Source organism: Bubalus bubalis, chromosome 14, assembly GCF_019923935.1.
Source record: "Bubalus bubalis isolate 160015118507 breed Murrah chromosome 14, NDDB_SH_1, whole genome shotgun sequence".
NCBI classification, from domain to species: Eukaryota; Metazoa; Chordata; class Mammalia; order Artiodactyla; family Bovidae; genus Bubalus; species Bubalus bubalis.
This window is the reverse complement of record NC_059170.1, coordinates 11,488,934-11,494,817: the sequence shown is the minus strand read 5'-3', so window position 1 is coordinate 11,494,817 and position 5,884 is coordinate 11,488,934. Positions and strand designations below refer to the sequence as shown.

Below are 5,884 nucleotides of genomic sequence, written 5' to 3'. Positions count from 1 at the left end.
ACTTATAAAATCAAGTAAGACAGCTTTTCAAACTCTTCCATAAAAAGTCCTAGAACACTACTTATGCCTCAATGAAACTGAAGGATGTTGGAGAGAGTTTCAACCTCTTCAGCCATTCAGTTCCCCTTTCTGCAACCAAGGCTATTAATTTCTTCCGCTGCCTTCAAGAGACAGGAAGAAATATATACACTTTAAAAAGAATAATAAATCTTGCTCATACTAAATTTTAACATGCAGATGACACCACCCTTATGGCAGAAAGTGAAGAGGAACTAAAAAGCCTCTTGATGAAAGTGAAAGAGGAGAGTGAAAAAGTTGGCTTAAAGCTCAACATTCAGAAAACGAAGATCATGGTATCTGGTCCTATCACTTCATGGGAAATAGATAGGGAAACAGTGGAAACTGTCAGACTTAATTTTTCTCGGCTCCAAAATCACTGCAGATGGTGACTGCAGCCATGAAATTAAAAGATGCTTACTCCTTGAAAGGAAAGTTATGACCAACCTAGATAGCATATTAAAAAGCAGAGATATTACTTTGCCAACAAAGGTCCATCTAGTCAAGGCTATGGTTTTTCCAGTGGTCACGTAGGGATGTGAGAGTTGGACTGTGAAGAAAGCTGAGCGCTGAAGAATTGATGCTTTTGAACTGTGGTGTTGGAGAAGACTCTTGAGAGTCCCTTGGATTGCAAGGAGATCCAACCAGTTCATCCTAAGGGAAATCAGTCCTGGGATTTCTTTGGAAGGACTGATGCTGAAGCCGAAAATCCAATACTTTGGCCACCTCATGCGAAGCGTTGACTCATTGGAAAAAACCCTGACGCTGGGAGGGATTGGGGGCAGGAGAAGGGGACGACAGAGGATGAGATGGCTGGATGGCATCACCGACTAGTTGGACGTGAGTCTGAGTGAACTCCGGGAGTTGGTGATGGACAAGGGGGCCTGGCGTGCTGCTATTCATGGGATCGCAGAGTCGGACACGACTGAGCGACTGAACTGAACTGAACTGAACTGAAGCCTACTAACATCCTAGGGCTGTGCTCCTGTAGCTCACAATGTAAACGTTGAAAGAAATTAATGTCTTACGTGGCAAACGGTGACAAACAACACGAAGGAAATCTGCAGCGTTAGGGCTCGTTCAGGGCTGCTTGCTGAGCCACAGAAGGGGGTCAACCGGGCTCTCGGTCGTGACCGCCACGGCGTCGGGGGCCGGCGATGTACCTGCCTTGCTCCCGCTCCCTCCTGAGCATTTCTGTCATCGTCCTCCCACGATCTGAAACAGCAGGCTCTCAGCGAGCACGGCTCTGGAAGGGGCAGGACCGGAGGGATCGGCGGGCGACAACGGAAAGCCGGGAAAAGACGCTGGAGACCCACAACCCAGCAGCCGGACGCCCGCGCCCTTTAGTGACGTCAAGCGACGCGACTCCCGTCCTGCCTCGCGTGGCGCCGAATCAGGGGCGCGCCCCTGAAAGGGGGCGGGCTGAGACTCAGGCGCCGGCTGCGAGGTTTCCTCTGCCTGGCGCCTTCCGCCTTTGTTTACTAGGTGGGGCGCTTCAAAACTGGTCACGTTGCTAATTCCCTGTCACTCGGGGAGGCCAGGGACTGCCAGGTGGACTCCAAGGCCTGATTTTCCCTGTCTTCACAGAGAAGAGCGATGTTGCCTCCAAGTGCGGCCCCGGATCCTGGCAGGGCTAGCCGGTGCCTCTGGACTAGGCCTTGGTGTTCGTCGTCCGTTCCCTCCCTGACTGTGTGCTCTAGCTCCGTAGTCCGTGACTTCTTCCTGCTTGATTGCTGAACTGCAAGTGGCCACGTTACAAAAGGAAGAACTAAGTGTTTGCGAAAGCTGATGCCCCAGAAGGCACAGGGTAAGAGATCAGAGGTGTGGGCTGGACTTCGTGTGTGTATAAAAGCAGCCCAGGTCCTGGCACTCGTCTCAGTCTCATCCTCCTCATCAGGCATGCGAGAGATTTGCAGTAGATGGTTTCTAAGAGACCAAATTGTCACCGTTTGGACCTACTGTATAGCACTTGGAACTCTGCTCAATGTTATGTAGCAGCTTGGATGGGAGGGGAGTTTGGGGGAGAATGGATGCATGCATGTGTGTGGCTGAGTCCATTAGCTGTTCACCTGAAACTGCCCCAACATTGTTTGCTAATCAGCTATACCCCAATACAAAAAGTTTTTTAAAAATAACAAATTCTCACCCTTTGCAGTTGCATAAATGACACAGCTAGGGCTGGCATGAACCTGGACAAACCCAGGCAGGATTGATTGCTGTGTTCTGTAGTAGTAACCCCACACTTCTCCCAGTGATTGAAGAGGGATCGCTAGAGTCACGCCGAAGGAACATATCCATCACTCCCCCAAAACTTCCTCGTGTCCCTTTGTTATCCCTTTTCTACAACCGTTGTCACGTTAGAGTGGTTCTGTTACTACTGATTGGTTTGCAGTTTCTAGAGTTGTGTGTAAATGGAATCAGACAGTGTATACCCTTTGTCTTCTTTCAGCATAATTATTTTGAGATTGATATTGAATAAGTAATCCCTTTTTATTGTCAGAGTGGATATATTTGTTTTATATCTGTAATTTGTTTTCACAGTTACCTGTTGGTGGACGTTGAGGTTGCCTCCAGTTTGGGCTATTACAAATAAAACTATGTAAAAGGCTCTGTGTGGACATGTGCATTCACTTTTCTTGGCTCCATATGGCATTAACAGGTGTGTATATTTTTAAGAAACTGCTGAGCTGTTTCTAAAGTGATTGTACAATTTCATATTCCACCAACAATATTTGATGTTGATGTCTGATGACTCCCCATTTTCATCAACATTTGGCGTGATTAGTCTTCTCAGTCAGGGATTCTAATAGGTGTAGTTTTAATTTGCATTTCCCTAATGAAATAGTATTGAGTATCTTTTCATGTGCTTTGCCACTTCATATATTTTGAAGGTGAAGTTGGAGGGGAAAGCCAATAGGATTTGCAGGTAGATCAGATAAGTGATGTGAGAGAAGAGTCAAAAATACCTTCAACTCTGGTCAGTCCCTGAGTACTTCCTAATAGTTCTGTCCCTAACATGCACTGGCTGTTCCTGCAGACTGCCTTGCAAATTCCTAAATCACCCAACTTTGAAGAGTCTTCAGTGACATGTTCGTTTGGTACCCACAGCCTTTGCCTTTATTTTCACCCTTAGAAATCTAATTTTCTGTTTACTCATTATCTCCCCTGTCAGCTGGTGAGCTACTGGAGAAGATGGATGGTTGGATTGTCTCCAGATGACTAGCCCCTGGTGCAGCCTAGCCCAATCATTTTGGCATATTTTCACAAACTCTACTCTTCAAATTTGCATTTCAAAGTATGGGCGCTTTGCTTCAAGTTATCTGCATCAAGCTGTGTGATCATGGCAGCTTAACATCTGTGTGCCTCAATTTCCTCATCTTAAAAATGGGGACCTGTTGATTGATACCTGCTTCTCATAGTGATGAGTATTAAACGCAAAATGAATGCAAAGCCTTTACTACGTTGCCTGGCCCATGGTGTCTTCCCCAGTAAAATCTAGCTATTATTTTCTGACCTGAATATTTTGCCAGTCCTTTGCTAGAACTCAAATATAGATGCTTTGCAAATAGTTATCCATAAAATCTCAATGATTTGAAAAGTGGATGGGGAAATTTCACTGTTGAAGTCTGATTTGTTGAATCAGATAACTGAATTGCTTCCCTGCCTTGAAATGGGAAAGTCTCCCATTTCCAGTGCTGGTCCCGGACCTCTCATGCCTCTGGCCACCTGTTGCTGTGATCTACAGTGATACCCTTGGGGGTGAGGCAGAAGTATTTTTTTATTTTTTAGCCATACCGCAAGGCTTTCGAGATCTTACCTTCCTGACCAGGGATTGAACACTGATCCTTGGCCTTGAGAGCACAGAGTCCTATCCACTGGACATGGTCAGGGAATTCCATGAGCAGAAGTATCTGAAAAACATACCTTTGTTTCGAAATCTCTTTTGATGGTCCTTATAAGACACAATTCAAACTCTAACATTCCAAGTTCTCCCAGTTCTCTTCTGTGCCTTCCTAACAACTCTCCAGCCCAAATGTTAGCTTTAATATTTCATTCATTCATTCAGTTAAGAATGTGTAAAAGCCCTTCTGTGAGTACCTGCCAAGAGCCAAACATTATGGTCAACCTCCGAAGCTAAAAAAGTGAATGCAGGAACTTCCCCAGTGGCCAGTAGTTAAGACTGAGCTTCCACTGTAGAGGGTGCACATTTGATCTCTGGTCCGGGAACTAAGATCTCACAGGCATGCTTTGCTGTGCAGCCAAAAAAAATGTGAATATGGGGTTGTCCCTGATCTTAGGAGAGCAGTAAAATCATGGGCAGAGGAAGTATGAGTAGGAGGACAAGGACGATAAGGAGGTGCTCCCTGGATAGTCCATAGGATCGCAAAGAGTCCAACACAACTGAGGCGATTTAGCACACACATAGTAGATGGAGGGGAGACTCCTGGCAAAGGGACTGTGATCCTACTTCTCATTTGTGACCCTGTGGACTGTAGCCCGCCAGGTTCCTCCAAGCATGGAATTCTCCAGGCAAGAATACTGGAGTGAATTTTCAGAGGCTGTTTCTGACTCGGAGATCAAACCAGGTCTCCTGTACTGCAGGCAGATTCTTTACCATCTAAGCCACCAGGGAAGCCCACTTATCACTGACTTGTTATCAGTGTTTGATTTGTGTCTAGCCTGATGCTGCACCCGGAGCATTTGATAAGTAGATTTGATGCTGTCTTCCCAAGCAGGGGCAAGCTCTGGGTCTGGAGCCTTAGGTGGGGCAGATTGTGAAATGACCAAATGACTGAAGCCTCCCTGTCCGAAGAGGCATGTGCAGAAAAAGTTTCCTGATAGAGTGTAATCTGTATGTTATCAGTCCTGGGCCCAGGGACCACTCCCAGCTGTGGCTGCACCCAGGACACTCGGAGTCCTCTCTCCAGGGGTGTCTGTTGGCGTGATGATAACTGGAGAAGACACACTTGTTCAGATAACCAGATTCCATCTGGTACCAGAGTGACCTCCCTGCTCACTGACTCCAGGCTTCTTAGGCTCTGGTGTAGACAAAGAACGTCACCCGAGTCACTTCAGTAAACAAAGGATGTTGTGGCCCTCAGCCACTGCAGCCGCCCCTGGCACTGTACCCTGAGAAGATTTAGGGTGGAGAAAAAATAGGATACTGGCCCTAGATAGTTAAGGTGCAAATCAGGTGAATAATTTCTATACACCTAGACCCTGGGATCTTGCTGTACGTAGAAAAGTGCTAAATTCATTAACTTGAGATGTTTTCTTTAATTAGCAGTAATCATTTGATGTTCTGACCCCTTGTTTTTATTTTTTGTTTTGTAAAAACTCCTGTAAAGGAAATTCCTTGGCAGTCCAGTGGTTAGAACTTGGCACTTTCACTGCCATGGCCCTGGTTCAATCCTCGGTGGAGAAATAAGATTCCACAAGCCACAAAGAGTGGCCAAAAACAAAAAGCGAACAATTTCTTGGCTCCTCCCTTACTTCTTCAGAACAGTCCCCTCGGAGCTATCTGAGAGGCTGTATGCCAGTCTTAAGTCCTCAGTAAGTCTGCTGAATAAAATGTGATTCTCGACTTGTAGGTTGTACATGTTTTTTTCATTCAGTAAATGTATTGGTCAGCTGGCAACTGGAGACAGCTGCTTCCTGTCTCTGGCATTGGGCAAATACCTTGCCCAAGGTGCCAGTGTTACAGCAGGTAGGTAAGTGCAGAGAAACGGGGACAGGGGCCAAGTGGCAGGAAATCACGCATCTTGTAAACAGCGAGGGTCCGTGGACAGACAAAGAAAAGCAGGAACCTCCAGACTGACAGAAAACC

At 46.3% G+C, this 5,884-nt stretch overlaps 1 long non-coding RNA gene across 2 annotated transcripts; it reads left to right on the top strand.

Moving 5' to 3' along the window:
• The first annotated feature begins 1,432 nt into the window (after positions 1 to 1,432).
• Positions 1,433 to 5,641, top strand: LOC102396111. Of its 2 annotated transcripts, none has more exons than XR_006544355.2 (3): positions 1,433 to 1,864; positions 2,599 to 2,716; positions 5,406 to 5,641. It is a non-coding gene; the product is annotated as an uncharacterized LOC102396111 (long non-coding RNA). The 2 variants fall into 2 exon arrangements; XR_328389.4 differs by lacking the exon at positions 5,406 to 5,641 and adding an exon at positions 3,230 to 3,514 and having other exon boundaries at positions 1,435 to 1,864.
• Positions 5,642 to 5,884: the final 243 nt, after the last annotated feature.